General features: G+C 48.0%; 1 protein-coding gene across 1 annotated transcript in view; it reads right to left on the reverse strand.

Annotated features, from left to right (window-relative positions):
• LOC146798198 (uncharacterized) overlaps positions 1-23,394 on the reverse strand; it is a 978,306-nt gene extending 954,912 nt beyond the window's left edge. The window contains exons 1-2 of the mRNA XM_085625470.1: positions 23,367-23,394; positions 22,908-22,964 (exon numbers count right to left, since the gene is read on the reverse strand). The gene's annotated coding sequence lies outside the window, so the exon portion shown is untranslated. The remainder of the gene's footprint in view (positions 1-22,907; positions 22,965-23,366) is intronic.
• Positions 23,395-23,820: the final 426 nt, after the last annotated feature.

Raw genomic sequence — 23,820 nt, forward strand, 5'->3', positions numbered from 1 at the left:
CCCCTTACAGCAATGACCACCGGGGGTTAGGCAGGGGCCCACAGACGCTGATCATGCAACTGGTTCACCGTTGATGCCATCACGTCCTGTGGTACCTTTGCATGCCCTACCTGGTGCTCGACTGCTTCATTGTTGAGTCGCAGCAATATGTATGTAATTTTACCACTCTGTTCAAACGTTCTCTGGTCACATTATGCTGTTCTGGACGCTACCTCATGTGATGCACTAAGGTTAATGGACAGCTTTGCCATGTGACGTCAGACACATAAGTTCTATTTCTCTTTTTTCTTTTGTCTCCCCCTCTTTTGGTTTTGTCATCACCCCTAGGTATCTTTGAGCCTTGGGTAGACCTACAAAGTCGAGATACGCACCACACATTAGGCAATCTAGCCCTGTGGTCACACCCAAGTCCCCTTACACTTACGTGGGTTACTAAATTTACTCCAGAACCCCACTTTTATCGTGCACAACTATCACATCAGCTAGGTCCTGAAGAAACGCTACTGATCTCGCAGACTAAACAGGCGTGAAACATGTCGACCTTTTATTAGTTACATGGGCACATTGAGCCCTACAGTAACTCACCAACCTTCTGGTTTTTTAATCTACCAGGGGCACCACACTATTAAAATATTTCCTTTGGATACCCCCAGGTGTTTTTATTCACTCACTCCTGCATGCACTCCACTACCATTTATCTGGATCTACCCCACACACCGCACTTACCTAACAGCTTTTCTCTTTAAAAGATCTCCGCCAAAATGACCCTTCGGGGGACCGTCGGGCATTGCAGCGCCGGCCCGACGAGTAGCTAAAGCCCGATGATGAAGCATGACATCTTTCGGGGTGTGTGAGGGCAACTAAGAGGCAGGACTTGGCCCTCCCCTTCGGGACTGGATCCTTGATGCCTCTCTCTTTTTCATTCTTCTCTCGCTTTTTATTCTACTCTTAATCTCTCTATATCCCCTCCGTTGAGCAGGTGAGATTTTCCACCTCCAACTCAGAACAATGTCCTTAATGATTTAACGGTACTTTGTGGAGCACGGACATTGAACCTGAACAGGCTCCTGGTCCCCTTAGGTGTTGTTGTTCTGCCAGCTTTTTGAAATACTCCAGGGGTGATCCCCATGATGTTGCTTACTTTCAAAGATTGGTTGATGCGCTCGTTGGCACCTGTGGGTTGGTCAGATGGTAGGGAGGGCCACTGGCAAGTTAGGGGCTGCCAGTGTGGGCGGAGAGAAGGGGAGACAAGAGTTCGATGTCCATGACTGCCATGAGAGGATGACGTACAGCAACACATAATCAGGCTCCCTGTACTGAGGTGTTTCTGGTCCTTCTTAGCATGTAATAGACAGCTCTGCAGAGTATGTACAAACTAAGGTATTGAGCAGACACCACAACACAGGCCAGTAAGCTGACACACTCTGACAGTAAACATCCCCTTACACTTCTGACCTGGAACGTGTGTGGGCTAAATAACCCCTGGAAGACCTGCCAACTTCTCACCAGTCTGGACAGGCATAGGGTTGACGTATTGCTCCTAGAAGAGACTCACCTGGGGCCTGCTACCGACCCAGTCATCATTACCAAATGGTGCATTATTGAGTCCTGTCCTCTTATTCCACGTATGCGAGAGATGCAGCGTTATTGGCTAAACAAGGAATACCATTCCAATAATTACGGGAGACTATCAACCCTCTTGGCTGCTATGTAACTATACAAGCCATTATCTATAGGAAACACCTTCCCATCATTAACACGTATGGTCCTAACACATATGACGCTCACTTTCTCACATGGCGCTGGGATACCTGAGCACACGTCGGCACAGACCATTTTGTGGGGTGGGGATTTTAATCTGGTGCTTAACAGATGCCTAGATTGTTTGAATGCTGCTAGTCACACACACAATGCAGCTGCTGCTGCATTATTAGGTGTTATGCAGACCGAGGGTCTGGTGAACATATGGAGACTTCGCCATCCCTACCTTCTTGAGGGAACACATGTATCCACTGCTCACGGTTCTTGGACACGCTTTTATTACTGGATTTGTACCGGTGATGTGGGCAAGTGGCTGTACTCGGTGGAATATCTCCATCGCACATTCTCCGATCATGCCCCAATTAAGTTGGTGCTTCAAATTCTGCAGAATAAGCATTATGCTTTTACATGGAGGCCAAACCCTTCGGATTTTCTTGATATTGTGTTTAAGGATGAACTCCGAGCAGAGAACCTCAACATTTTTCAACTGAATGATAATTCAGTGAACTAAGTCTGTACTATATGAGAGGCATTTAAGGCCTGCCTTTACAGGGTATGTATCACCAAGCAACAAGGAGTCTGCAAGGCACTGGGGGAATGGCTGGACAGGCTTGAAAGGGAGATTAAGACTTCGGAAAACCAGGGAGACCGTCATCCAGCCACACAGGTACTGGCGGAACTTAAAACTAAAATTGATTTATCTGAGGAGAAGGCAGATCAAGAACTCAAATACCTCCATAACTTTGCTGCTGCTAGGTCTTATGGGGAGGCAGAGTGCCAGGGCAGTGCTCGTGCCTGGATCTTGCAGCAAAACCGGTCACCCCAGGACATCCTCCTAATTGAAAAAGGAACCAGCAAGTCTGTGTAAGAGGTGGAGGACATCTTGGAGGAATTCCTCCAATACTATACTGCATTATATACATCCCTAGCTACATTTGAACTGTCTGACTACGACACATATTTTGAGTGCATTGAGCTAGCATGGCTGGAAGGTCCCAGCCATCAATTTCTTGACAAGCTGCTCACCCTAGACGAGCTCATAGGTGTAATTTCGAATCTCTTACAAGTACGGCCCCAGGAGGCGACGTCCTCCCCTCGGAGCTTTACAAGGCCTTCTCCTCTATACTGGACCACAAGCTACTTCAAGTAAACAACGATGTGCTCTTGTTGGGCACCCTTTTCCCCCCCCATCTTTCATAGAGGGGACCATCATCACTCTTTTGAAGCGCAGAAAGTCCCCTTTTCTGTGAGACTCGTATCACCTATTATCTCTCCATAACGTTGACATAAAAATACTTGCAAAGGTACTTGCCATCTTAATATTGCCGATCCTTCCCAAAATGGTACTGCCGGACGAGGCAGGAATCATCCCCGGGAGATCAACCTCGCTCAGCTTCCACACCTGTTTATGCGATTTTGCACCAGCTGAACCCAGACCTGAACGAGGTGGCCGTCTTTTTTTATTCTCTTGAGTGGGACTTCGTCATCGCTGTCCTCATGAGGATGGGATTCCCTACTAGTTCTATAATCTGGATAAATTCCCCATTTATCACCAAACCATGGCCAGGATCAGACTGAATGGTCTTCTGTCCGCTCCTCTGCAAATTCACTGGGGTATGCAGCAAGTGTGCTCACTCTCCACTATTTTATGTGCCTCGCGACTTAGCCCTTCAGCATACGCGGTCAGATAGCTACAGGCTAACAGTGGCCTATATTTCTCAGAATGCCGTTCGATCATCTCCCTCAATGTCGACGATATCACCCTCTATCACCGCGAGCCTGCCACTAACCATAGCCAAATGGTTCTAGAGTTCAGCCTTTTCGTATTGCTCTCTAGGATCCCCATCAACTAGAACAAGTCTACCATATAACCCCTTACTTCATACACACAAATGTGTACACTGGACTGCCCGCTCCCATCGGTGTACAACATCAGGAAACTATCTGGAGGGTCTGTATTAGCCCAGATACTGATGCCATCACCTCTGAAAACTATGGAGTGGCCATAGTATAATTGAAGACAGTGTGACTAAGTGAAAGACTCTTCCAATATCTCTAGCCGGCAGACTGGTGGTGATTAAAATGGTCAACCTGCCTAAACTTCTTTATCTATTCTATAATGTAATAATACTGGCGCAAATGTTCTTCAAGGCGCTCAAAACCCACATGATAACTTTAGCCTGGGCAGAAAAACAGCCTAGAATCTGCTAGTAGATGCTGGCCTTGCCATATGCCCAAGGTGGACTGGGTGCCCCTAGCTTTGAGCTGTATTGCACCCGTGAGCAAGCACAGTTAGTTTACTACCGGCTTCACCTGCTGCGCTTTACAGTGTATGTGTCAGTGGAGTGCGATAAAGCAGGATTTCATGCACTTAGCTCACTTTTTGTGAACTCTCCTAGAATTTAGTGTACAGAGATTAATACAGTGGACTGTGTGCTGTGGGCCTGGTACACTGACAAAATAGCGGCACTCAAAATATCCCCATACAAAACTATCGACATCCTATACTTATAATGGTAAACAAAAAAATATTGGAAACAATTATCCATGTCATTACTATAGTTGTATAAAATATAGATTTTTAAATATATAATCAAATGAAATAATAAATATTAAATATATAAAATAGTAACATTTATTTTAGAAAATTACAAAATATTTAATATATGTCTGGTAACGCCCTGAACGTCTCAGGATCGTTTAACAGACACGATAATGAGAACGCAACCACTTGTGAAGGTTTAGTTATTTTAATGAAGGCAAAAATAATACAAGGAATAAACAAAGGTTATAGTCACTGGAATCCTCCAGGCTAAGTACGTTACCAGCCCACAGCACGGATGGTCCTAACCGTCCTCTGCATATACGCCGATCCCGGCATATGCCAACAGAGGGCAGAAATGAAATGGCCGACAATGCCAATCGGTAGGCTGTGAGGGGCACGAAGAGTGTTGGGGAGAATCGAGGAGTCAGGGAAACACCCAGCCGGGGTCTCTGCCTGAAGGGAGCAGCCGCTCAACCTCTTCCTCAGACTGCACCGGGACGCGGTGATGAATACAAGCCCCAGCTAGGCCCGCAAGAGACAAGGGTTCGCTCTTCTGTAACGAAATCTATAAGGAAGTTGGCACGGAAACTGCAAAGTACAAAAACAACGTTTATTAACCCTTAAGGGTGGTCCTACAATCCACACAACACTCTTCAGTATTGCAAGGAGTAGCACACAGAACATTCGTACACAGTCCCCTTTTATACACAACAGAGGGGCTCATAAGTGGGTGGATACAACATGAGGCCGAAGAACATTACCATTTATGGTCATTCTCGATACTGAATCAATACATGGGCGGAGCTAACACACTCCTTGGGCCCGCGAAAACACATGGTCAAGCAAAGCTAATTATAACAGATGTGGTCAAGTCTGAGCATGCGCCAGACGGACAAGAGAGAGCTATTTATAAACTGTTGCTAGGCAGATTACAAGAGCAACTAACACAGAGGTCGGACTCTCTTCGTGGTGAACACATGGCAGCATGCCAATACAAAATGGAGTCCGGACTTCGGTCAACATAACGGAGAAACCATGATCACAAGGGAAAGCATTAATGTTTTCAGTAAATGCTTAATCACATTTCTGCTTTAATTTACAACAGACGACCCTTTCAGCATTTACTGAAGACATCCGGTTTCCAAGAATAATCATCATATATATCAATTATCATCATTCCCTTAACCTCTTTAGCTAGACCCTTCTGGCGAGCAACATCGGCAATAGCTTTCTTATCTGGAATGCAGAATGAAATGCATACGGAACAGCACAATGGTCCACATTGAATACACATACAGAAAAAGAACAGAATTGCTACAATAATACAGAGACCAGTTAGAACCTTCCAACCCCAGGCAGTAACCAACGCCCAAAACCATCCAGAAAAGGACCAAGTGCCGTTTTCTGTGTGGATTTCAGCTGCTATTTTATGCAGTTTGTTAATGGCGCTATAAACAGACGGTGTATGATCAGGGATGAACACACAGCAGCTACTTCCAATAATTTTACAGGCTCCTCCTCGATCAGCTAGCATTACATCCAATACCATACGATTCTGTAATGCAACAATCCTAGTAATTTGTAATTCTTCCGTAAGATTCCCAAGAGCAGCAGCAGTCTGATTAGTCACAGCTTCTACCACTCTCGTTAATCTTCGGATCTTCCTACTATTCAAAGCGGCTCCAACAAAAAAGAACAGTCCTAAGTTAAAATCAATATACTGTTGCAAGCTGGTATCGGTTTGATCCACATCATCAATTGATAGAGTACGTTTATATCTATTTACAGTCACATTATTCAACAGTTTCAAATCCTTATGATATGACGCGGGTGCTAAGAATACAGGAGGCAATAGGAACGATACATAGCATACCCCAGACCACCCAGCCGGCAAACGGTAATAACCTTTATTTCCACATACAAAGTAGGTATTATGGGATGCTAGGAAGGTACTATTATTTAACCCATCGATGTTTAATACGGTTATGCAATCACTGACACCAACAGGGATAAAACCCACACTCTGGACACACAGGTCCGCTTGGGCTTGTGCTACTTGGATTACGAATTTGTCCTTCCCCACAGTGTCTCTGGTGTTCGTGAAGATATAGGGGATGGATTCATTGTCCGGTCGGTACTCTTCCCATTCCCAAATTGTCCCATTCGCTTGTGGATATCCATTCTTGTCCTGATGGCATTCTTTATTAAGTCTGAAAAGCAATCGTCCCACTGTCGGTTTCCGAGTGGCAAACAACAAAGTGTACCATGCTCTACAAGAGCCATTGTGAGAGAAAGGAAGTGGTATGAATGGCGTACCTCCTTTCTTCTGATGGGCTGGCATCATCCCACATATCCAACAGTTCGTAGCATTTGTAGCAACGTGGGTGTGATGCAGCATCTGAATGAAAGTGTTATTCAAATAGGATTGTCGATGCTTCAACTCTTGATATGGCAATGTATAAAAGTAGTGCTCCGCAGGCACTGGAGTCGTCAACACAAGCGTCTTTCGAGCAGGAGTTGCCTCCTCCACAAACCATGTGGTTATACCAACGATAGCTACTGTTAGCATGAACCCCAACGCACAAAGAATTTTCTTCTTCTCCATGTCAAAGGAAACAATACCCTGATATCTTCCTGAAACTAAAAAGGTCTGTCAGAACTCTTCCCCTTGGGCAGCGGTTGATTTCTTCACCAGCGGGCCAAGACGGGTGTCACTACACTAATGCAGGGCTGATCCCCCCCCCCTTGCCTCATCGGCTCTCCGTTTCACTAACCCAAGGGCCGTTCTGACAGTATGTCCCGGTACTGGAAATCTCACTTCCTTGGTCGCAGATGATATCGCCTTCCTCCAGAAGTCGTGTGGTCCAAAAAGAGCTCCTCAGTGTCGTTTGGCTCTGCAGCACGGCCTGTCTCTGCTGCTAGGATGTCTCGTTGATCGGTCAACACGGCAGACTCCACCAATCCGGGCGGTACCTTTCGACAGTGCAGGGAATGGATCCAATTCTTCCTGTTCGAGACTCGCACTGCCGTCCTCGTTGCAAGGAGGACTTGCTCAGGTCCTACCCATCTCGGCTCCAAACTGTTCGATCTGTCGAAAACCTTTATCATTACATGATCTCCAGGCCGGAGACCATGTCCTTCGCCAGTAGACCGATCAGGGAGCGCCTCTCGGACCTGTTGATGAATAGAAACCAAGTTATCCGTTAACTGTGCCAGATAATCACTCATCATCACACAAGGTACATCATACACAGCCTTAGGCCTTGGTGGACCCCAAATATTCATTGGGCGTCCAAATACAATCTCATAGGGTGTAAGGCCGGTTCGAGAGTGTGGCACCGACCTAATTGACAATAACGCCAGTGGCAAGGCGTCTGGCCAAGTCAAAGATGTTGAAGCTTGGATTTTGGCGATCTTAAGCTTCAGCGTACCATTATACTTCTCGACTAGTCCTGCAGACTGGGGGTGGAACACGGCGTGGAACTTCTGGGTGATGCCTAGGCCCTTCAAGACATACTTTATAACATCCGCTACAAAGTGAGGGCCATTATCACTCCACAGAAGTCTACAGACGCCGTATCGGGGGAAAAACTCTTTCAGCAATAGCTTCGCTGTAGTCATTGCAGTATTGTCTTTCGCAGGGTACGCCTCAACCCATTTACTGAAGGCGCAAACCACTACTAGAACATACTTCAAATTGTTACAGCGCTCAAGCTGGATGTAATCCATCTGCAGAACCTCAAAGGGTGCAGTGGGCGTCGCAAATCCTCCTGCTGGAGTTCGCGTGCCTTTCCCTGGGTTATACTTCAGACAGATCATACAGGTCTGCACCACCCTCTTTGCCGTGCTAGCAATCTCTGGATGCTCCCAGACTTGGGTAAGCAATTTCACAATTGCGGAAGCTCCAACATGTGCTAGCCCATGTGCCATTTGAACCATAGGTTGTACGAAAGCCGTGGGTAACTTCCATCTATCCATCTGCTTATTTCTCCAACAACCCTCGTCATCCAACTCTCCCTCGCTAGCCCATTGCTCCCGCTCTTTATCAGAAGCGGTCCTTTGCATTTCTCGCACTTCTTCCTTTGCATCACGCCATCTCTCCACCTGTGATTTCACTACATACATGGCAGTAGTACCGGGCTGCATCGCAGTCTCCCGTGCCACTCGGTCTGCTAACGCATTCCCTTCTCCAACCTTATCAACTACTTTCCTATGGGCACTACACTTAACAATGGCAATTCTCTTCGGGTATGTCAATGCAGTTAAAAGATTGTGGACTAACTCCCCATGCATTATCTGTACCCCATGTGACGTTAGAAACCCTCTCTCCTTCCAGAGTAGGCCGAAATCGTGCGCTACTCCGAAGGCATAGCGGCTGTCTGTGTAAACATTCACACACAATCCTGTACTGAGCTCACACGCTCGTGTTAACGCTATCAGTTCCGCTGCTTGAGCTGATTTCTGTGGTATGCGTGCTGTCTCCACTATCGTCTGTAACGTGGTAATTGCATACGCTGCTGAAGTCGTACCATCTGGTAGCTTCAGGCATGATCCATCCACCCACAGTTCTCCATCTACATCTGAAAAGGGCGTATCCTGGAGATCAATACGACCCTTTGTTTGTTCCTCAGTCACAAGAATACAATCATGCGCTTTCTGCGCCTCAGGCTGGGTCTCGGGGTATGGCAACAATGTGGCCGGGTTTAATGTCACGCACCTTTTTAACGTAATATGAGGAGCTAAAAGCGTCAACTCATATCCCGTTAAACGGGCACTGGTCAAATGCTGCGTCTTTGTTTGATTAAGCAGGGCATCAACAGCATGGGGGACTAACACCAACAGTTTATGGGATAACACAATTCCTTCACTCTGCCGTATTGACACAGCTGTCGCCGCAACCGAGCGAAAACACCCTGGCAATGCTCGGGCGACAGGATCAAGTACAGCCGAAAAGTATGCACAAGGGCGCTGCTTATCGCCGTGCATCTGCACTAAGACTGATAATGCACATCCATCTTTCTCATGCACATACAACGAAAAGGGTTTTGCATAATCAGGGGTCCCTAACACTGGTGCTGAACAAAGGGCCCGTCTCAATTGCTGAAAAGCAGCGTCACACTCATCTGACCAGGGGATCGGGATGGGCGTGTCTTTTGTCAAGAGAGCTAGTAATGGCTTAGCTATGTGTGAAAACCCCAATATCCACTGTCTACAAAAAGAAACAAGACCCAAAAATGCACGCACATCCTTCTGCGTGGATGGCCTCGGTGTGTCCAAAATTACTTGGATACGATCTGGTGTGAGTGCACGCCCCTCCTTAGACAAAAGGTGACCCAAATAAGTCACCTTTGGTCTACAGAATTGCAATTTCTTCCTAGAGACCTTGTGATTGTGGGATGCTAAAAAGGAAAGTAAGGCTATCGTGCTTTTCTCGCACAATTCCAGGGTGTCAGCCGCCAACAGGATGTCATCGACATATTGAATGAGGGCGACCCCCTCGAGTAAAACGAAGGAATCCAACTGTCGCTTCAAAGCCTGACTATAAATACTAGGGCTTTCTGTATAGCCTTGGGGAATTCTACAAAAACGATAAGATCTATTGTGTAATGTGAACCCAAAAAGAAATCGGCTATCAGGGTGAATGGGAATAGAAAAGAAGGCATTTTTCAAATCAATCACCGAGAACATGGTCGCCGTAGGCGGGACCAAGGTAAGCAACGTCGTGATATCGGAAACCACCGGGTACTGAGGTATCACGATCTTGTTTACCTCCCTCAAATCAATTATGAACCGATAGACCTTTGCATCCGTGTCCTTTTTCAGAATAGGGAGAATCGGACTGTTACAGATATTATAGGGAACTTCTTCCACTACTCCTACTGCGATCAAATCTTGCACAATCTGTATGAGAGCTTCCTCGCCCTCCTGGGAAATACGATACTGTGGGAGGCGCGGTAGTACCGCCCCCTCCTGGACACTAATGTGGACCGGAGGAATCACCATTTGTCCGACATCTGTGTCCGAAGTCGCCCATAAAGCTCGGGGGAGGGTAGCCAACAACGCATCCTCTGAGATCGTACACATCCGCCCAGATCGGGGGTAGTTGTCATTTAAAATCACCCTCACACCCTCAGGGGAACAGCGGATTGTAGCCCTAAAGTACTTTAACATATCAAGGCCCATAATGTTATCCGGTGTATACGGAGCAAGCAGAAACGGACAAGGCGCAGAAAAACAATCAACTTTAAATGCAAGGGGCTGTGAAAGAGGGCTTCGGGAGAGTGTACCGTCAAACCCTACCGATGTAACTATTGAGCCGGATGGGGGAGCCCCCGGAACCAAGTACCTAGACAATGCACTACGTGTCGCTCCTGTATCCACTAGGAACTGATCAGTAGAACCTAAAACCTCAGCCGATACATAAGGACCCGTCTGATCGACCGGCACCTCAACTGATTCGGACCCCCATCCTACGCATTCCTATGCATGCTGAGAATCATGATATCCCGATTGATCGATGTCCGATACATGATACTGGTGCTGGCGATCGAAAACATTTGAGCTTTCTCGGTGCTGTCCAGCAGTATCGAAACGGACATTATCGTTGGAATTCCCTCTAAAGTTCGAGAAGCCCCCTCTACCTCTCGGGCCACCCGGAGTGTGCCCCTGACGCGAAGCACGCAACGCTGAGCAATCCCTGGCCCAATGGCCCAACTGCTTGCAATACGCACACTGGTTCCTATTCAAATCAGATCGGCCCGAAGGGGGACCATAAGATCCGCCCCTTCCCCTATTATTATTACCCCGGCGGGGCGGGCCATATACTTGTGCTAACATCACTTTGGTTTTGAGATCTTTCGATTTCTTCTCCTCCTGGCCCTTCGCCTCGTGCTCCTGACGCTCATAATACTGGGCGATGGTCAGAAGGGCCGTCGGTGTCGCGGAGGACCAAGAACTCTCACTCGCTTTTAACCGGGCCGCAACTGCCGGCAGCAGATTAGCCACATATTTGTCCGCGAAAAGGTGGCGGCCTGTGTCGTCGGTAAGCGACTGGCCACTAAAGTCATGAAACGTCTCCTCAAAACGCGTAAAGAAGTCCGCGACTGACTCGTCAACTTTCTGTTTACATGCAGCTAACATATTCCAGTCAATCTTTTTAGGGGGGATAATCGTCTTCAATTTAGCCACAATAGCCGCAGGGAGATCTAAAATATTCTGGGGTGGTTTCTGTGCGGGCTTCCGTTCCCTATCCTCATCCTCAAGGTCAGACCACCGGGCCTTGAAGGCAACCGCATCATCTACCTTTCGGACAGAGCGCCACGTATCCGGCGGTAGGATAAGGCCAAAGAACAGGTCTATATCCGCTAAGGTCATAATGCAAGAATTCAAGGCCCCCTCGACTTCTTCATAGAAGGCCGCTGGATTCTTGCGGGGGTCAGGCAGCGCATTCTTTAATGCCATAACATCGGCCCTATGCCATGGAGTATAAACCCAATTATACACACAAAATATCCCCTAGCATCGACAGAATTAATATCCGAGCTAGTCCCTGCTCCCTTGGGAGGAACATACAAAGGCGCCGCCTCTCGCATTGGTTTAACATGCACTATGTCATCCTTATCTGACTGGGAGGCGGATGGGTGGCCCCCTGCTGCAGACGAATCCGACTGCTTCTCCTCCTCCGTTTGTTGACGTGCTTTCTCTCTAAGGGCCAGCACCTCGTCCCGCAAAGCGAACAGCCGCCGAGCCGCCTCAGAAGCCTTAGGGGGAGAAAAAACACCATTACGTAATGCTCCGGCATCCGAAGACACTTCGTCAGGCTCAAGGACACTAGAATATTTTCGGAAAGCAGCAATTACTTCTTCTGAAAAATGAGACAGAAAATACACCCTCTCTCTATCTTGCCACGACCCCCAAGTATGGAACAACTCCTCCTTAGACATCTTGCCCTTAAGTGCACGGAGGGAAAGTTTCCGAAGCTCAGCCATATGCTCGGCCGATAACATGGACCGTGTGTCGACCTTACCCGAAGCCGGGCCAGAATCTTGCGGCCGCGGAGCAGATGCGCCAACATAAGGGGGCGGAGAGCGATCTAGTAAATAAAAATCGTCATCAGGATTATTAAGGACAGGATAAAGTGGCTGACGAACAACATATTGACCCGAAACTTGTAGCCTACGCTCTTTCTCTTGTCTGTCCGTTTGCTCTTTGTCCTCCCGACGCTTCGCTTCCTGAGCTCGCACATGATCATTCTTCCGTTGTTCTTTATCAAACAGCGCTTTCTCACGTTTCTCTCGCTCACGCACTTCCTTCACCCATAATCGCACACACTCAAACATATCCTGACGAGCACGTCGCTTACACATACACTGTTCCACATACTCAATCTTACGTATATCAAACGATCCATACAAAGGCCATCGCAACTCAGGATCCTTCCTCGTATATTTCCTCCATAACGTGCTGTACATTATGGAAGAAAGACCATGCTTCACGTACATATCCCTATTAGGAGTCCCCTCTGGGGGAGCTGGAGCAGATTCCTCGAGGTTCAACCGGTTCCCAAAACAGCAGTACCACTTACGAAGTGCGCTAAAAGCAGGCATGCTAGGAATAATGCAAAATATGCAGTATTATCAAGAAAAATGGCACTTAATCGTTGCGCCGTTCAAAGTTTACACAGCTCCGGAGAAATTTCTCCACATTACCTGCCTATATGTGTTGCAACGCATATATTTTCACAAAGACAAATTCAAAATATGACTAGTCACCATCAATCAAACTCAAATAGCCAGACCAGGCTTCAAAACTCGGAGCAAGTACCGTACAACGGTTCTTACCAATCAAGAGTCCAGGTTCCAACTGCCAAGCTCCACAATCGCCCAAACGGCTCTCACGGCAGGACCGACAGAAGAGGTCTCAGTCGATGACCGGCGCCACCCAGACGGTCAGCTCGGAAGGGAAGGAAGAAAAACCTCGGGATGCCAGGGCTAAGACGCCGCTGGCAGTGATCACGTCCCCGGCCAAACTCCTCACCTTCGTCGCGACCAGTCCTTCGAGCATCCGAGTCGCCGATGAGCCCCACGTGACGGGCGCCAATTGATGAATACAAGCCCCAGCTAGGCCCGCAAGAGACAAGGGTTCGCTCTTCTGTAACGAAATCTATAAGGAAGTTGGCACGGAAACTGCAAAGTACAAAAACAACGTTTATTAACCCTTAAGGGTGGTCCTACAATCCACACAACACTCTTCAGTATTGCAAGGAGTAGCACACAGAACATTCGTACACAGTCCCCTTTTATACACAACAGAGGGGCTCATAAGTGGGTGGATACAACATGAGGCCGAAGAACATTACCATTTATGGTCATTCTCGATACTGAATCAATACATGGGCGGAGCTAACACACTCCTTGGGCCCGCGAAAACACATGGTCAAGCAAAGCTAATTATAACAGATGTGGTCAAGTCTGGGCATGCGCCAGACGGACAAGAGAGAGCTATTTATAAACTGTTGCTAGGCAGATTACAAGAGCAACTAACACAGAGGTCGGACTCTCCTCGTGGTGAACACATGGCAGCATGCCAATACAAAATGGAGTCCGGACTTCGGTCAACATAACGGAGAAAACATGATCACAAGGGAAAGCATTAATGTTTTCAGTAAATGCTTAATCACATTTCTGCTTTAATTTACAACAGCGGAGTCACCTCCTGGTGATGCGTCACCGATACCTCAATCACAAGCAAAGAAGACTGAACCGAGAGCAGCCGCTCGATCGATCCTGTGGACTTCCGAGTCTGTAACGCGGCAAACACCTCCTGGTGTGCATTACAGCTGGCAGTCCCTGTATCTCTGGTCGGGCTGGGAGTTACGACTCCAACCAGAAAAAGCGCCACTGCGCTTTGACTCAGCCGAGTCAAAAAGAGAAGCTCAATGGTTATCCGGTAGAGCTTCCGGGTCCTTCACAGGTGACGATGGGGCAAGACACGGCCCAGGGAGTAACGACTCGACCTACCTCCGTTCTTGCCTTACTGGAGCACCACTCCGGAACACTGCTCTTCACTAAGCAGGTACGTCGGTGTAAACACAATATCCGACAGCGTTGTACCTCCCGGTTCCTCCCTTTATAGGGCGTGTTTTCCTTGAGTTATGTAACAGCTCTCCTGTTTACATAAGGGCGTGTTTTCCTTGAGTTATGTAACAGCTCTCCTGTTTACATAAGGGCGTGTTTTCCTTGCGTTATGTAACAGCTCTCCTGTTTACATAACCTCTCAACCGCTAAGCATCCTGGGAGATGTAGTCCGTTTTCGCTGGTTACCGTTTTCCTCCCCTCGCATGACAGGAATTCTTGACAGTACATCCTCCCTCTCAGCGGCTCCCCACGGGTCCAGCGCTGGCAGGAAAACGCCGATGGAACAAGGAGACCAAGCGCGGAGCATGAACCCCTTCAGCCGGTTCCCATGACTGCTCCTCCGGGCCATAGCCTTTCCACGCAACCAGGTACCACAGCTTCCCCCTGCGCCATTTGGACGCCCGTATGCCCGACACTTCATACTCCACCTCCGACTCCACGCATACCGGCCTAGGTGTCCCAGACGGCTTGGAGGGTGCTGGTTTGAGCAATGATACATGAAAGACAGGGTGTATCCGCAATGACTGGGGCAAGCACACCTTCACGTTCACGGGACCCATACACTTGGTAATTCGATAGGGGCCCATGTACTTGGGATGGAACACACTGTTCTTTCGAAACCTCATGTTTCTTGTGGATATCCAGACATAGTCTCCAGTGCGGTACAGTGGCCCGGGCCTTCTCTTCCTGTCTGCCGCAGCCTTGTATCTTCTCTTGGCCTCTATTAGGACAGCCCTTGAGCGCATCAACGTGTCTTTTATGTGTGCCACCCTGTCCGCTGTGGCGGGAATCCTGTCCTCTCTGAACGGATGTAGAAATGGCAAGAACCTGGGATGTTGGCCATAGTTGCTATAGAACAGAGATGACTGTGTGGAGCTGTGAGTGGCGTTGTTATAGGCTATCTCTGCAACCCATAGCAAGTCGACCCATTCTTCCCTGCCCTGGTCCACAAAAAAATCGCAGATACTGTTTGAGCGTTTGGTTCAGGCGCTCGGTTTGGCCGTCCGTTTGAGGGTGGTAGCTGGTGGACAGGGCGGTCTTAACATGCAGCGCAGTGCACCAAGTCTTCCAGAATTGCGCAGTAAACTGCGACCCCCGGTCCGACACGATCACCCCAGGTAATCCATGCAGTCGTACCACATTCTTTAGGAGTAGTGACGCCAATTCCCCGGCCGTAGGGACTCTCTTGCAGGGGATGAAGTGCCCCATTTTCGTCAAGTAATCCACCACCACCAGTATTGCCGTCATCCCCTGGTCTACCGGTAGGCCCACCACGAAGTCCAGTGATATGCTATCCCTTGGTCTATCCGGGGTCGGAAGTGGATGTAAGAGCCCTTGGGTTCGGCCATGGTCGGCCTTCATGGTAGCACACGTAGGACACTCCTGTCCCCACCTCCTGACATCCACTCTCATGGTTGGCCACCAGAAATGCAGTCCCATGCTAGCCACCGTTTTTTCAAAGCCCAAATGACCTGCGCATGGAGAGTCATGGCACCAGATGAATGCTTGTTTCCTTAGCCTAGGCGTGGGTATCAATAGGCACCTGCCCTTCAGGGGTATCCCGTCCTTCAGCTGCCATTCTCTGTGACTGAGGAGCCACCTCCGCCATGCGAATGATCTGATCCCTCTCTTTATTCCCCTCAGGAAAGTATCCGGTTGGATAACCCCCAATACCATCCTCGGGGAAATGATGGAATGCTCGGTCGCAGGCAATGGTTCCTTAACTGCAGATTGACGGGACAGGGCGTCCGCCTTCCGGTTTTCCGTCCCCGGCCGATATGTGATGCGGAAGTTGAACCCCGCAAAGAAGATCATCCACCGCAGCTGTCTGGGAGAAAGGTGTCTTGTGGCCGTCATGAACTGTAGGTTCCGATGGTCCGTGTACACCGATACCACATGTCTTGCCCCCATCAACCAATGCCTCCATTCGGTGAAGGCGTCCTTGATTGCGAGAAGCTCCTTCTCCGCAATATGGTAGTTGCGTTCGGCGTCGTTGAGTTTGCGGGACATGTACGCAACGGGATGAAGCACCCCTGTGTCGTGGTTGCGTTGGGACAAGATAGCCCCCAGCGCCACATCCGATGCGTCCGCTTCCACCACGTAGGGGAGATCCGGATCGGGGTGAGCCAACACCGGCGCCTTACCAAAGGCGCTTTTCAGGGCCTCAAAGGCTTTGTTCGCTTCAGGGGACCAGACAAACTCCTTGGACTTCCTCAGTAGCTGTGTGATTGGGGCCACCAATCCTGAAAATCCATCTATAAACCGCCTGTAAAAGTTGGCGAAGCCAATGAAACTTTGGACGTCCTTCACGCTTTGGGGCACCGGCCATTCTTTCACCGCCTTGATCTTTCGTTCTGCCATCTCCTGTCCCTCTGGACTCAGCATCACTCCGAGGAATTCCACGGATGTGACGTGGAAGTCACACTTGCTGAGTTTACAAAACAGCATGTTTTCCCTCAGCTTTTGGAGCACAGCTTTGACGTGGTGTACGTGCTCCTCCACACTGGACGAATAGATGAGGATCTCGTCGATATATACGACCACGTAGATATCCAACTCCTCTCTGAATACCTCATTCAAAAAGTACTGAAAGGCTGCCGGGGCGTTGCACAGGCCGAACTGCATGACGAGGTACTCAAAAAGGCCGAACCTGGTCTTAAAGGCGGTCTTCCAGTCGTATCCGTCCCTCATGCGCACCAGATGGTATGCCCCTTTCAAATCCAACTTGGTGTAGATACGAGCTTTCTTGACCTGTTCCAGAAGTACACTGATGAGAGGCAAGGGGTACCGATTCTTTACGGTTATCGCATTCAATGCCCTAAAGTCCACACAGGCTCTCAGCTCCCCATTAGCCTTCGGGATGAAGAAGAGTGGCGAGGCGGCCGGAGACTTGGACGGGCGGATGAATCCTAGCTTGAGGAGTTTATCCAGGTACCCCCGGAGATGCACGTTTTCAGGCTCCGTCAGGGCATACAGCCTGCCGCTGGGAACGCTGGCCCCTGGCACCAGGTCGATCTGGCAGTCAAACTGTCTATGTGGTGGTAGCACTTCCGCCTTCACCTCATCAAATACATCCTCAAAACTGTGATAAGCCTGGGGGAGAGCCACATCTTTTTCTGCCGCTGTAGCCACCGTCTGACTCCCGCTCTCATCTGCGTCAAGGGATTCCGTTCTTATTCCACAATGCAGGATGCAATACGGTGACGTCAGTTCGATGCGATGTGTTGGCCAATCCACAGAGGGGTTGTGTTTCTGTAGCCACGGCAATCCCAATATGACGCCATATTGGTGCGCTCGGATGATGTTAAAATCGATTTGTTCCAAATGGTTCCTTCCACATCTCATCGGAAGGACCCCTGTGTGCTGCCCGATGGGCCCCGTCACCAATCGCCTTCCGTCTACAGCATAGACGTCTTCGTGTACAGCTTTGGGAAGAAGCACTAGCCCTAGCCTGCATGCCTCGTTGTGGTCCATAAACATGCCAGTGGCCCCTGAATCCACCATGGCCACAACGGGTATCCACTGGTCATGCACTCCCACGTGCACCGTGAGAAACAGGTGTCGTTGTCCCTTAGTGACCGAGTTGGAAAGTGAAGGGATGGATGAGTGACTCCGAGATGCCCCTTCTTTGGTCTGGGAGTCCTCTAGTTTTCCGCCGGTACGTCCACCACGGCTGTTACCGACCGGTTGGCCCGATAACGCGACGTCTTCGGTTTGGCAGGGCATTCACGTACGTAGTGGCCTTTTTTGCCACAATATAGGCACAATCCTTGTTTACGGCGTGACTCTTTCTCCGTGGCTGTGAGGCTCACTCATATTGCGCCGATGTCCATGGGTTCTCCCTTGGATGCGGTGGAAGTTTCAGGACTTCCCACTGTCACATAGGATGGAAGGGAGTTTCCTTTTCTCCCATGATCCCCCTTTCTTTCACTTAGCCTATGTTCCAGTCGTAATACCAGGTTGATAAGGCCCTCACATGTCTTGGGTTGTGGGTCAATATGAGCCACGGCGTCCTTGAGCTCATCGCACAGCCCGTGATGGAAGAGCGCCGTCTGTTTAGCAACAGGCCACTTGGTTTCCGCAACCAGCCTTCGGAACGCGTTGAGATACTGCACCAGGTCGTTGGATCCCTGTCTCAACTCAAGCATTTCACGGTCCGCCGTGTACGAGTCAGCCCTTCTGTCGAAGACTTTCAGGAATTCCTCGCGAAAAGCACCCCAATCACATAAGATGGGGTCGTCCCTGCTCACCAGAGGTACGGCCCATTGTGCCGCGTTTCCAGCCAAATAGGATATAAGGAAAGCCACACGAGCCTGACTCGTGGGGAACGCCCTTGGTTTGCACGATAAATGTAGCGCCACTTGTGTGAGGAATACCTGCACTGTGTTAGGATCCCCACTGTACCTCTCTGGTGTTGCCAAGGGGACGGCTACCGGCATTTCCACTACTACCGCAGGGGTCTGGTTCGTGAGGGAGGTGCTGGGCGTGAGCGGGTCCGATTGGATAGCATCCAGTCTGGCTTTTACATCGGCTGTTTCTTGCCTGGAGGCAGCCAATTCAATTTGCACGGTCGCTAAAGCAGCCAGCACATCATCAAGTGTTGCCATGTCTGTTATCGACCGGGAGACAGTTAGTGTTATTAGGGTCGGATATTTTGTAACGCCCTGAACGTCTCAGGATCGTTTAACAGACACGATAATGAGAACGCAACCACTTGTGAAGGTTTAGTTATTTTAATGAAGGCAAAAATAATACAAGGAATAAACAAAGGTTATAGTCACTGGAATCCTCCAGGCTAAGTACGTTACCAGCCCACAGCACGGATGGTCCTAACCGTCCTCTGCATATACGCCGATCCCGGCGTATGCCAACAGAGGGCAGAAATGAAATGGCCGACAATGCCAATCGGTAGGTTGTGAGGGGCACGAAGAGTGTTGGGGAGAATCGAGGAGTCAGGGAAACACCCAGCCGGGGTCTCTACCTGAAGGGAGCAGCCGCTCAACCTCTTCCTCAGACTGCACCGGGACGCGGAGTCACCTCCTGGTGATGCGTCACCGATACCCCAATCACAAGCAAAGAAGACTGAACCGAGAGCAGCCGCTCGATCGATCCTGTGGACTTCCGAGTCTGTAACGCGGCAAACACCTCCTGGTGTGCGTTACAGCTGGCAGTCCCTGTATCTCTGGTCGGGCTGGGAGTTACGACTCCAACCAGAAAAAGCGCAACTGCGCTTTGACTCAGCCGAGTCAAAAAGCGAAGCTCAATGGTTATCCGGTAGAGCTTCCGGGTCCTTCACAGGTGACGATGGGGCAAGACACGGCCCAGGGAGTAACGACTCGACCTACCTCCGTTCTTGCCTTACTGGAGCACCACTCCAGAACACTGCTCTTCACTAAGCAGGTACGTCGGTGTAAACACAATATCCGACAGCGTTGTACCTCCCGGTTCCTCCCTTTATAGGGCGTGTTTTCCTTGAGTTATGTAACAGCTCTCCTGTTTACATAAGGGCGTGTTTTCCTTGAGTTATGTAACAGCTCTCCTGTTTACATAAGGGCGTGTTTTCCTTGAGTTATGTAACAGCTCTCCTGTTTACATAACCTCTCAACCGCTAAGCATCCTGGGAGATGTAGTCCGTTTTCGCTGGTTACCGTTTTCCTCCCCTCGCATGACAGGAATTCTTGACATGTCTCAACAAATATAGCAAATAAACTTAATAAAAAAAGTTAAACATATAATAATTCAAGCTTTATTCGATTTCAAAAATAAATCATAAAAGCACAACTATAATGTACACATTCAATGAAATTACATAGCAAGAAAAATAATACATCAGACTATAATTATAACATTTCATTACATAAAGTTTGGATAAATATGTCATACCTCCATCAGCCTAAATCGATATCACATTGAATTCCTGAACCTAATGACACTTTTTAAAAATAAGGCAACAAACTCCATGAACATTTCATTATCCAAAGTTTGTAAATTCAAGTATGCTATACGGCATGGGTACTCACAAACTTTCTCTCAGGGGCCAAATTTACAGTGTGGTTTGTGGCCGAGGGCCGCACCGGGGGGGTGGGGCTAGAACAACAACAAAAAACTGTGACCATGAGGTGGAACACAGGCCCCTGCAGCGGACGCCTTCGTACTCTGAGCCACCAGACCCAGCATACACATATCTCTCTCTCCCTCTCCCTTTCTCTATCTATCTCTCTCTCTCCCCCTCCCTCCCTCTGTCTCCCTCCCTCTCTCTGTCTCCCTCCCTCTCTCTGTCTCCCTCCCTCCCTCTGTCTCCCTCCCTCCCTGTCTCCCTCCCTCCCTCTGTCTCCCTCCCTCCCTCTGTCTCCCTCCCTCCCTCTGTCTCCCTCCCTCCCTCTGTCTCCCTCCCTCCCTCTGTCTCCCTTCCTCCCTCTGTCTCCCTCCCTCCCTCTGTCTCCCTCCCTCCCTCTGTCTCCCTCCCTCCCTCTGTCAGCAAGCATCCCACCCCAGCGCCTTGAAACCCTTACAGGTAAGTAGTGCGCTTTACAAATTATATGATTGATTGATTGTCTCCCTTTGTCTCCCTCTCTCTGTTTCCCTCTCCCTGTTTCCCTCTCCCTCCCTCTCCCTCTCTCTCCATCTCCCTAATACCGAACAAAGCGCATCAGTATGTACGAATGTTTTGTGACCGAAATGTGGTCTCAATACATTTGCATTTTACCAACTACTCCAAGTATGTGGTAACCATTCGCAAATGGGAAGGGGCCCCTAAGGGACCCCTTCCCCTTTTGTGTATATTTTTACAGCATTTTTTTAAGGGCAGGCAGTGGTCCCACAGACCACTGCCTACTCTTAAAAAATGAAAAGAAAACTTCAGTTTTGTTTGTGAAAAAGAATCCTGTTTTCCTTTAATGAAAACAGGCTGCATTTAAAAAAAAAAAAAAAAAAAGATTGCTTTATTTAAATGTAATCATACACATGGTGGTCTGCTGACCCCAGCAGGCTAACATCCCCATTTTTTAGCGATTCCTAGGGATCGCAAATTGAGATCTACCTCATTAATATTAATGAGGTAGAGCGATTTGTGACTCCCTAGGAATCACTATATGAAACTCTTTGAGTTTCATGCATTGTAAATTGCGATTACCTAATTGCGATTCTCAGGAAATTTGCAATTATGTATTCACAATTTGATAGTTCTAGCCCTTTTTGAATTACCCCAATGTGCAGCATTCCCTGGAAATATTTCTCCTCAGCTCTCCCACGTCGACAAGGACGGCACAATGGAACGGCTCCGCACGCAACTCCACGTGACATCATCGCAACCATAAGAAGACCCCGTCAACATGCTGACGTCTGTTCCACCCATTTTTTCTGTGCCTTCAAGGCGAACGGATGAGCTAACAACATTTTCACAAGTATACACAGAATACAAACACAGTCAAAACTGGAAATCATAGACATTTCATAGTGCCAAGCATCACATGATTACAACAATAAATACCATAAGATATGCATTGATAGTTTTTCCGTATAAGAAGACAAGCAACGGGGAGGTGGTTCGGTCAGGGAGGAATCTACAGGCAGATCCTGTATCCACAATAAAAGTCATTACCAAAGGTAAGTTACTTGTTCTTGTGATGTATAGATCTGCCTGTGGACTCTTCATCTTTTTAATTGATGTAGGAAAGCCAGGGTATTGGTAAATCTGGGATTCACACTGTGCTTGCAGTGACCCAATATGATGCTGGTACGTGCCTCACAAATGGCTACACCCAAAAGCCACTGTAAAAAGGTAATTTTATGTAGAGGGTGGAGGTTTGTACCCCTTAATCCTGACATAATTAGAAAAGGGTAAAATCCTTGTTCTTTAGTTTCTAAGTTTTATTTTTCTTTGTTACACTTTGTAACGTTGAGAAAAAGAACAGAAAGACAGCCGACACGTGTTTCGCCCGGTGGCCGATTGCTTTCTCAAGGCTGAGAAGGACCTATAGGTATATGAGCAAAACATATATCATCTGTGCAAAAAATTAATTAAATACAGTGAAACCCAAAATAGTGGATGAACAAGGGATGTGAGTGAAGTAAATAGAAAGAAAAGAAAGAAAAATAAAGGGTTGTGAAGCGGGCAGAGATAACAGGGACAGAAGGTGGGGAGGGGAAGACAAGGTAAATGTAGGAAAAACAGACGTAAGGGTATGGAAAATGAACATACAAAATGGTATACAGTATTTTAAACAACTGGTGTAAATTCATCAACATAACTACAATGTTACGTAAAATGAAGAAACTGATTGGAGGAGAGAGACACAAACAGATAAATAAAGGTCATAATGCCAGAAAGATATAACAATAATGTCACATAAGATCACATATATAATAGTACATACATGCTTTCTAAGAGGTATGGCAGCCTTTACAGGGCGTATAATTGAACATGGCTCCATGCACATCACAAGGTCAAGGTGAAAAGGGCATACCAGGAATTGTTGAGAATGTTCGTGAGAGCTGCAAAGAACAGTAAGAGAGCGGGATGTCTGTAAGGGGCAAAGATTCAAAGCGTCATGTCTAACATAACCTCATCAATCATAAATGGAATGTCAATAGTAGCGAAAACTGCAAAGAAAAAAAGCCTGAATACAACAGAAGCCACACCCAAATTGCGTAGGTGGAAACAAACAGTAGCAATAATTGTAAAACACCGGGGACTACTAAGAATAACGTATAACCAGCAAATGCAGCTGTAAGTAAAAGGACAAAAGAGCAAAATGTAAACAAAATCTCTCAACAATGATTTGCTGGCGCTCGTAGGCCAGGTAGGGTTGAGACAGAGTAATGAAGGTAAAATGAAGTGCAAAACGTAAACAGGCCGCCTCCGCGTGCCAGGTAAACACACAAGAAAGTCGGGCTAGGTAAACTGAGAGGCAGAACAAACTCACTGATCTGGAGAAACGTGCAACGTGTTCTCTGCGGTCCTAAAGAATGAAGTGAAAGCAGGTCGAGTAAGGCTGTAGTGAATGGCCTCTGACGGCGTCAAGAACGTGATGTGTCATCCCTTGCAAGGCGATCGGAAAGGCCATAAAAGAAATACTAGTATCCTCACAGAAATCAGGGTTACCACTAAGAAAGGGTTAAGAATATCGAAAGCGACGGGGCTGAAAATAATCAGCCATACGTGAAAGTAAAATACAAGAAAAGGAATCAAAGTGAGTGGTATAATTGAAATCAGTGCGAGAATAATCTAAAGGACATGGAAGAGTTCCTAAGGCCAAACAGTAAAATGATTTTTATAAAAATAAAATTGGAAATAAGGAAAATAGGGTTCACACTGGGAGAAAGGAAAAGGAAAAAACCCACATCAAGGTAATGGTATAATGGTATAGGGCTATGAGA

This window comes from Triturus cristatus, chromosome 9 (genome assembly GCF_964204655.1).
Source record: "Triturus cristatus chromosome 9, aTriCri1.1, whole genome shotgun sequence".
Classification (NCBI taxonomy): Eukaryota; Metazoa; Chordata; class Amphibia; order Caudata; family Salamandridae; genus Triturus; species Triturus cristatus.